Source organism: Peromyscus eremicus, chromosome 2, assembly GCF_949786415.1.
Source record: "Peromyscus eremicus chromosome 2, PerEre_H2_v1, whole genome shotgun sequence".
Classification (NCBI taxonomy): domain Eukaryota; kingdom Metazoa; phylum Chordata; class Mammalia; order Rodentia; family Cricetidae; genus Peromyscus; species Peromyscus eremicus.
In genome coordinates this window covers 80,816,359-80,825,548 of record NC_081417.1, presented here as the reverse complement: position 1 = coordinate 80,825,548, position 9,190 = coordinate 80,816,359, and positions in this window count along the sequence as shown.

Genomic DNA, 9,190 nt, shown 5'->3' with positions numbered 1-9,190 from the left:
TGAGACCACACCTACTCCAACAGGGCCACACCTCCTAATCCTTGTCAAGTAATGCCACACTCTAATGATCAAGCATTCAAATATATGAGCCTACAGGGACCATTCCTATTCAAACCACCCCAGATGTGGTGTTTGCATATGGCCTATTCACACACTTCTGCATATGTCAAATCATCTCTAGATGATTTATACTAGCTAATACAAAGTAAATACTATGAAGGTAGCTTTTGTATTTCACAGTTTAGACAAGACATAGTTTGAAGGGTGGGTTAGAAAAAACTAAGGTAGGTATGAAGAAGCTAAATAGAAATTCACCACTTTGTAATTAAATAAGATAATGTATTTTTTCAAGGGACTTTGAATGGAAGTACGCTCCATGGATGGACAACAATGGTCCTAGAAGATATGGATTACTGAATGAAAATCTGTGTCAGGTATGGGTTACCACCTTACAAGTTATTTATCAAGGAGGTCCTAGAGACACCTAAAACAACACAAGCTACTGCCGTTGCTCTTGGCTGCTCACCATAACAAGACAAGAAGACCCCATTACTATAGATATGACTCACTTTAGTTGCAGGAAATAGAGAAATCAACATCAACTGACCAAGAAACTCGCCTTTTGCTGGTTAGCTTACATAGGGCCAGAAGGTGTCAAGCAGCTAAAAATGGACAAAAGACATAAATAGTCTCGTCTAGCACTGGATTTGAGACCTGACCCACAGGAATGAATTTTGAAGGGACTCTAGCCATCTCCAGCATGGTAAACACGGCTCTGGCAGGCCTTGCCCTTCTCCCTCATTCCCTCTGCTAAGAACCATTAAATTACATTCCTAAAACTAGCCCCCAAGGTCTATTCCCTTATTTGGCTACTTCCTCTTCCTGAGGCTGACTACCAAGGTCCAGCTATCAAAGTGTTGAAGTCCAGCAATCAAAATCCCCCGTTGGCTCACCTAATTAACATGCCCAACTAAAATTAAACACCTCATCCTAACACAGGGTTTCCCCTTTTACCTTTATAAACTGCCATTTTCCTGTGGGCCATTTCTGTTTCCCCTCTGTCCAGAGGCAGGCCTTTGTCCTTCTGGGACAAATATTCTTTCTCCTTCTCCCTTATTTTTTCCCTTTCTCACTCATCCTCTTTCTCCTGCTTTTGTCTCTTACTCCATGCTCTTTGACTCTCTGGAGCAAATAAATCTCCTTTTTGCTGAGAACTTGGTTTTGGGAGCCCTGAGCTGATACCCATCCTTTCAAACTTCATGACTGTAAACCTAGTCAAATCCCAATGACTGGGGAGATCATAGGCTCAATGGGGAACCTACTGTTGTTATATAAATGGTCATGCTATCAAATTGCCTTCTAAGCATTTAACTTTATAACCATTAATCTATATCATTAAAATCTAAGACAGTAGCAAGTGCTGTCAAGGATATGAGGTGGTTACAGCCTTCATACATTGCAGGCAACATTATGGAATAATGTAGCCACTTTGGAAACAGATTGACAATTTCTCAAAATGTTAAACATAAAATAACTATTGTGACCTGGCATTCTCACTTTGGGGTATATATTCAAGAGAAATAAAAATGTATTTCTACAAAAAAAATGTGGACACCGATAGTCAAAGACCCCTCAAGGTAGAAGCAACCTGGATATTCATGAACAGATGAGTGGATCCACCAAAGTGGTGTATTCATACAGTGGAGTGTTACCTGCCAATGTAAAGGAAGGAAATGCTAATGCACATTACACTGATTCATTTTATCCTTCGAGGTAACACAATCTACAATCACCTAAGAAGAGAGTCTTAGTGAGGAATTATCTAGAGCAAGTTGGCCTGTGGGCATGTCGTTGGGGGCGGGGGGTGGGGGAGGATTGTCCTAACTGTAAATTGATGTAGGAGCACCCAGATCATTATGGGAGGCACCATTTCCTAGGCAAGAGGTCCTGAAGAATATAAAAGTAGAAGAGGAGGAGAAGGAGGAGGAGGAGGGAGGGAAGAGAAGGAGGAGGAAGAGGAGAAAACCAGCAACCAAGGATCCATGCATTTATTTTCTGCTCTTGACTATACATGTGATGTTTTAAGTTCCTGCTTTGACTTCCCTGCAGCAATGGACTATAGACTGAAATTGTAAGGTGAATAAAATCTTTCTCCCCTAAAATGCTTATTATTGGGATATTTTTATCACAGAATGAAACTAGAATACATGCTATACTATGAATGGACTTTGAAAACACTGAACTAAATAAAAAGAAAAAAGATTAAGTTCAAAGGAAATGTCTAGAATAAGTGTGTCTATAAAGATAGACAATAGGTTGATGTTTGCCTGGACTTGGAAGAAAGGGACTGCTAATGAGTGTGGAGTTTCCTATTGAGATGACAAAAATATTGAGGAATTAGATGATAATTGCAAAACTGAGTATTCTAGAAACTAATAAATTATATGTGCTTGGTGTTTTTTTTAAGATAGGTTCTCACTATGTAGCCTAGGCTAGCCTCTGAGTTAGCTAGCCTAACAAGCACAATGATTGCAAGGGTGTACCACCATGCACATCTTAAATTCTAAACTTTAAAGTAAGAATATTGGGGTATATTAGTTATATCTCAATAAAATTGTCATTTTAAAAACTACAGTACATGAAAAAGACATTCAACAGCATCAGTCATTAGAGAAATGCACATTATTTAGACCATGGTGAGATTCCAGAATGCTTGTACAAAAAGAAAATGGCAAAAATACATGAATGGACACAGAGAAACCCAGACACTCAGTCTGCATGTAGGGAGGGATACAATGAGGCACCACTACTCTACAGGATAGTTTAGCAGTTTCTTTCTAAATTTAAAATAGTATTGCTGTACAGACTAGGAATGGGATGATAAATTCATCCAGTTTCACAGAATAAAAGCTAATTTTGATGTGGAAACCAATATGCAGATGTTTAGGTCACAGCAGCTTTGTGACCAGTCAAAAACTGGATCCTATCCAAATAGCTTTCAGTAAGCATGTGCCCCAAAAGACCTGTGGTATATCGACTCTGCAGATTATTACTCAACAATGAAAATGGAGTATGAGTTAACCATTATTAATGCATGCTCTAGCTAAAGTGGATCACAAGAGTAGTGTGCTGAGTAAGAAAGGCCAACCTCAAGCACATAGCACGTTTCCATTCATGTCACAATTATGAAGTGACATAATTATGGGAATGAGAACAGGTTCCTAAGAAGAGAGTAGGTGTGTCCATAAAGGGCAAGCACAGGGGACACTCATCATTTGATATCTTTTCTGTGGGGTAAATGTAGGAAATTGCATGATGAACTTAGAAACCACTATTCCTCAACAAACACACACACACACACACACACACACACACGAGAACATGTATAGCTATGAGCTTTGCTTAAGCTCTGTAGGTCACACCAGTGTTATTTTCCTGCTTTTGGATCTTGAAGGCATAACGCAGGAAGCTGGAAGAAGTTTTCATGGTTCTTCTCTATACACTTCCTTGCAACTTCCTATTAACTTCATAATCGTCATGAAATAAGGAGTTTGGGTTTTGGGGTTTGTTGTGGGATGTTCTGTACGGCAAATGTGTTGCTAATTAGTCAATAAATAAAACACTGATTGGCCATTGGCTAGGCAGGAAGTGTAGGCGGGACAAGGAGGAGAATAAAGCTGGGAAGTGGAAGGCTGAGTCAGAGAGACACTGCCAGCTGCCACGATGACAGACAGCATGTGAAGATGCCGGTAAGCCACGAGCCATGTGGCAGGGTGTAGACTGATGGAAATGGATTAATTTGAGCTGTAAGAACAGTTAGCAAGAAGCCTGCCATGGCCATGCAGTTTGTGGCCAATATAAGTCTCTGAGTTTACTTGGTCGGGTCCGAGGCTGTGGGGCTGGCAGGTGATAGAGAGTTGTCCTGACTGTGGGCCAGGCAGGAAAACTCTAGCTACAAATGGCGTCCAATGTGGTGGCAAGAGTTTCCACCTAAAAACTGAGAAAAAAGATTCTAAAACGGAACTAAAAACAATTCCTAATTGTCTCTCTCAAATGAGCGGCAGCTGCCGGTTTGAGCTACTGGCGGGTTCCTAGCATGTGCGCTCGACCTGCAGTATGGCGGGAATGAGGCCTCTGCAAGTGGCACATGAAGCTGCGTGGTGGATTTAGCCTTTGCTAGCACAAAACAAAAAAGGTTTCTGGGCTACACGCTGCTTGGATAAAAGCATAGACCCACGATAGCTCCCAGAGCTGGTGGAAAACGTACTACCACCATGTTGGGAAGCTGAGGTGGGCGGAGCCAGCAGCCACAGCTGCTGCAGTTTAAAGCAATAGATTTACAATAAGACAGATTCAGATGTAATAGTTTACAATGTGTGTAAAAATGTATGTAGGCTTGAAAGAGAGAGAAAAAGGAATATATACAGTTATATAAAGAAATAAATAGTTTTTAAAAATAAAGTCTTTAAAGAGACAGTAAAATTAATATAAAAATAAGCCACATAAAGATGAATATTACACAGAGAATCTGGATTGTGTTGTCTTTGGGATTTTTAACTGCAGAAAAACATTTGATTGTAAAAGCTGTTGAGTTAAACCAATATATATATATATATATATATATATATATATATATATATATTAAAGGTACCTTGACTTCAAAATTTGGATATAAGGATATGTTGCTTTGGAAAAGAGTCTCTGCTTTTGTTCCCACAGAAAGCCAGAGGCTATGGATTTGTTCCAGATTAAGATACATCAGATTTGACCAGCCAAGACCCCCTGAAAGGTCTCCGATGACACCATGGCCCAGATGATCCAACATCCAGAATGGTTTGAAGGCAACTGGCTCAGACAATACAGCCTCATGGACTATTCCATAATCCTAAAATTTTCTTTGTGTCCCCATAAGATATAGCGCCCCCCTCCAGCAGGAAGTAGTAAGAGAAGCTACGCCCAAATTCCCAAATTATATGTAATTTTACTTTGTTAAGGTTAAAACCTTCCTTTTTGGAAAAAAAAAAGGGGGGGGGAAGTGCTGTGGGATGTCCTGTATGGCAAATGTGTTGCTAATTAGTCAATAAATAAAACACTGATTGGCCATTGGCTAGGCAGGAAGTGTAGGCAGGACAAGGAGGAGAATAAAGCTGGGAAGTGGAAGGCTGAGTCAGAGAGACACTGCCAGCCGCCACCATGACAAGCCGCATGTGAAGATGCCGGTAAGCCACGAGCCATATGGCAAGGTATAGATTAATGGAAATGGATTAATTTAAGATATAAGAACAGTTAGCAAGAAGCCTGCCACGGCCGTGCAGTTTGTGGCCAATATAAGTCTCTGTGTTTACTTGGTCGGGTCTGAGGCTGTGGGGCTGGCGAGTGATAGAGATTTGTCCTGACTGGGCCAGGCAGGAAAACTCTAGCTACAGGGGTTTGTTTTGGTTTTTAGGTTTTGTTTTTGTTTATTTTTGTTTTTTCCCACAAGGAAGTTTATTTTGAGGGGAGGGGAGAGAGAAGGAATGGAGGAAGGTGAAGAGAGAGAGAGACAGAGAGAGAGAGGAAGAGAGAGAGAGAGAGAGAGAGAGAGAGAGAGAGAGAGAGAGAGAGAGGAAGAGAGAGAGAGCAGATGCACTCCTCATGGGAGTAGAGAGAAGGAGAGAGGGAAGGGGATTGTTTTTGTTTATTTAGTTCATAGCATTTGTTTCTTGGGAAGTAAAAACCACAGGCATGGTACAAAAGTCTAGAGATAACTTGTAGGAATGGCTCTCTCTCCTCCCATTGTGTAGGTCCTGGGGATCAAGCTCAGGTCATCCGGCTTGGAGTCTTTATCCACTGAGCCATTTCACCAGAATAAAGGGTTTTGTTTTGTTTTGTTTTGTTTTTTGTTTTGTACTTAACCTCCTCCTAAATTTGTTCCTCTTTCCAAATTCCCTGATTTCACAGCCCCAGATGTGAAGGACACAGAGGCATCCGTTCAGACTCTTCCCTGTCCCTCACTCTCATGGTGGTTAATATTACCAACATGACAGAGTCTAGAGACAAACCTCTAGGAATATCTGTAAGGACGTTTCTGAAGTAAGTTAACTGGGGTGAGGAGATCCACTGTAAAGATTGACACCAATCCAGGGCTGGAATCCTGAGCTGCATGAAAAGGAGAAACAGAGCTGAGCCTCAGCATCCACCTCTCTCTGCTTCCTGACTGTGGATACAATGGGACCTGCTGCCTCTCTCTCATACACCACGCCTTCCCTCACACCATGATCCAAAATAAACCTTCCTTTCATTAAATTTATTTTATCTAGTTCTTTGTCACAGCAATGAAAAAAGTAACTAACACGGCTCTTGGTATCAAATGATGGTAATAAGGCAATAGCAACAACATGTATTGAGTGTGTCTCCTCTCCCAGGGTCTCCATTTACAGTTTTTCATGACTGGTCTAACTTGTTGCTCACATCAGCTCTATTAATTATTTCTATTCTAAACATCAGGAAACTGATGATTAGAAGGATTAATGGTTATGACCAAAGTTGAACAGTAATAGATAATAGGCTTCCTAGCCAGGTGATCTGTCCCCAGACCTGGCTCAAAGCCACCACTCATCCTAATTCAGTGACTTAGCTCAAGATTTCACTACTCACTGCCTGAACTAAACTAATCCAGAGACTTCTAGCCAATCCCGCCAAACCCAGACCCAAGGAGAAAGAAATAGCCTTATCATATATCCTTGAATGGTAACAGGATCTCAAACAGAAGGCAATGTTCCAATGCCCAGGCTTAAAGACTTTGATTTTTTTTCAGTATTTTCACCAACTTGTGAAGTGTTCATCTAAATGGTTCTATTATTAATAAAAACTTGGGAGTCAGATATTTGGGTAAAAGCCTGATAGATCAAGAAAGCAATGGAGGAACGGCCTCTCTCTCCACACTTCCCAGCTTAGAAGGGCCCCATGAATCTTTCCAAGCCCCTCCCTACTCTTTCCTGTGCCTCTCAGTATCATATCCTGGTCCTCCAAAATTTATGGCTAATTCCAGTCAGCTAGTCCACTCTGATTCAAGGTTAACTTTATTAACAGTCTCAGAATGTCACAGTACGATCAAATGTTCTGCAACAAACTTGCATATATAAACAGTGCTGTGGGTGAAACATGAAACACCAGCTTACAATGATTCAAAGACGTTCCACATTTACAACCACATATTAAATCAAATAGTTTAGCAATGTGGCTCTCTTTACTCTTCATGTCTCACTCAAATGCTTCATGTACTTCGTTAACATCAGTTAACATCACGGTTTTGGCCAACATGGATTTCCAAGGGTGAACTGTCTTCATGTCTGAGTCATTGGGGAATCATGGTTTTCATGTATAATACTGTCCATGCAAAGTTCATCTGAAAGGACTCATTCATATGACACCAAGAAAATGTAGGCTCTTCTAAAAGCTGTTTTGACAAATGATATGAAAATAGAGAGGAGGGGAAACTGGTGTCGGGAAGAGTTAAGCAGGCATGAGGGGAAGGAGGTGGAGAAGAGAGGGTGTAAGAGGACTAACCAAAACTTCGGAAATAAGGAAAAGCCTTATGGAAACTGCTGAGAACCACTTTCTTTGGGATTGGATTTGAAAGAACTCGTACCCATTACTCTAAAACATAACCAAAAGTCCACGCCTGGGGAAGTCAAGAGGCCTAGGGAAGAACTTAGTATTGTTGCTTTACTAAACAAACAGATGTGTTGTCAAAGTGCCTTTTAAATATTTATATTTATACCCACTGATTATTGTTGTTCTCAACCTTAGCCAGAGAAATTTCTTGTTGTGTGAGTAATAATAAATGCAGAGACTCATCACTTGTCAAAATTCTCAGAATAAGTGACTACTGAGTGCTGTGTGTGTAAGACGTCTGTATCGCCCATTCCAAGGCTAGGGGACAGCATGGGAGAGGGAGACAGAAAGGATGTTAAGAACTCATAGAGAGTGGATATAGAGCTATTAAATGCTGTCTCCTGGACATGACACACTCATTGCACTCATAAACTCACAGAAGCTGTGGTTATCTGTACAAGGCCGTCAACATTTCCTCACAGATGAGGGAGAGGCTCCAGAGGCCCCACCCTTTCTTGAGAAGCCATTGGCAGCTAACGACTACCAAGGATGAAGAAGTCATTTTCTTCAGTGGTAAAGTCACATGCTAATAAATAGCCCCCAACCCATGCTCATGGAAACAGCCTTAATTAAACTCAGTAAGGCACAAAAACAAAAAGAAAGAAAAAGAATGAAAGCAGGATGGGGAACTTTGAGGGAGAAGGAGGTTTCTCGTGAGTAGGAGGATGATGATAATGGGGGGTGTATGTGATCAAAATCCATTACACATGTATGAAACTGACAAAAATTAATAAAATAAAAAATTTAAAACCATTCTGTAAGCCAAGCTTTCAATGCTGTTTAAAGAATTTTTAAGCCTACTAGTGCCTGGATTCCACTCTACCCTTACACACACACACACACACACACAGGGATCTTACTGAGCTGGGTACAAGAACAGGCATCTTCTAAGGCTTCTCTGATGGTATAAAAAGTGGCCTGAAGTTAAAAGCCACCAGGTAGGTACATCACATGATTCCCATGATGTAATTTAGTGCTTTTTGTGTGTGTGTGTGTGTATGTGCAGATGTATGCAGAGTCCAGAGGATACCAGGAGTCCTCCCCAGAAACAGCATCTACCTTGGCTTTTGGGGTTTTGTTGTTGTTGTTGTTGTGCATTTGTTTGTTTGCTTTTTAATCTTTTTAAGACATATTCTCCCTATGATAATAGGCTGGCCTCGAACACAGAGATTTGCCTGTCTCTGGAAGTCCTGGGATAAAAGTCATGTACCATCACATTCAGTTTATCATCTACCTTTGAGGCAAGGTCTCTATTGGACTGGAGCTCACCAGTTAGGCTATAATAGCCATCCAGCAAGCCCCTTCTCCACCCTCCCAACACTAGGATTAAAACTGCACACAGAGTTGTTGTTGTTTTTTAAGTAAAATGGTTTATTTCAAGTTAATAGGTTCTAATACTAATTGTTGGGGTTATTTTTTTCAGGCAATTAATGACTGCTGAGGGAGAATTAGCTTCCCCCAGAGATGAGTCCCTAGCTGTTTATCCAATACAAGGTGGTCAGCCCTGAAACCATGTGTACACAAACAGCAGACA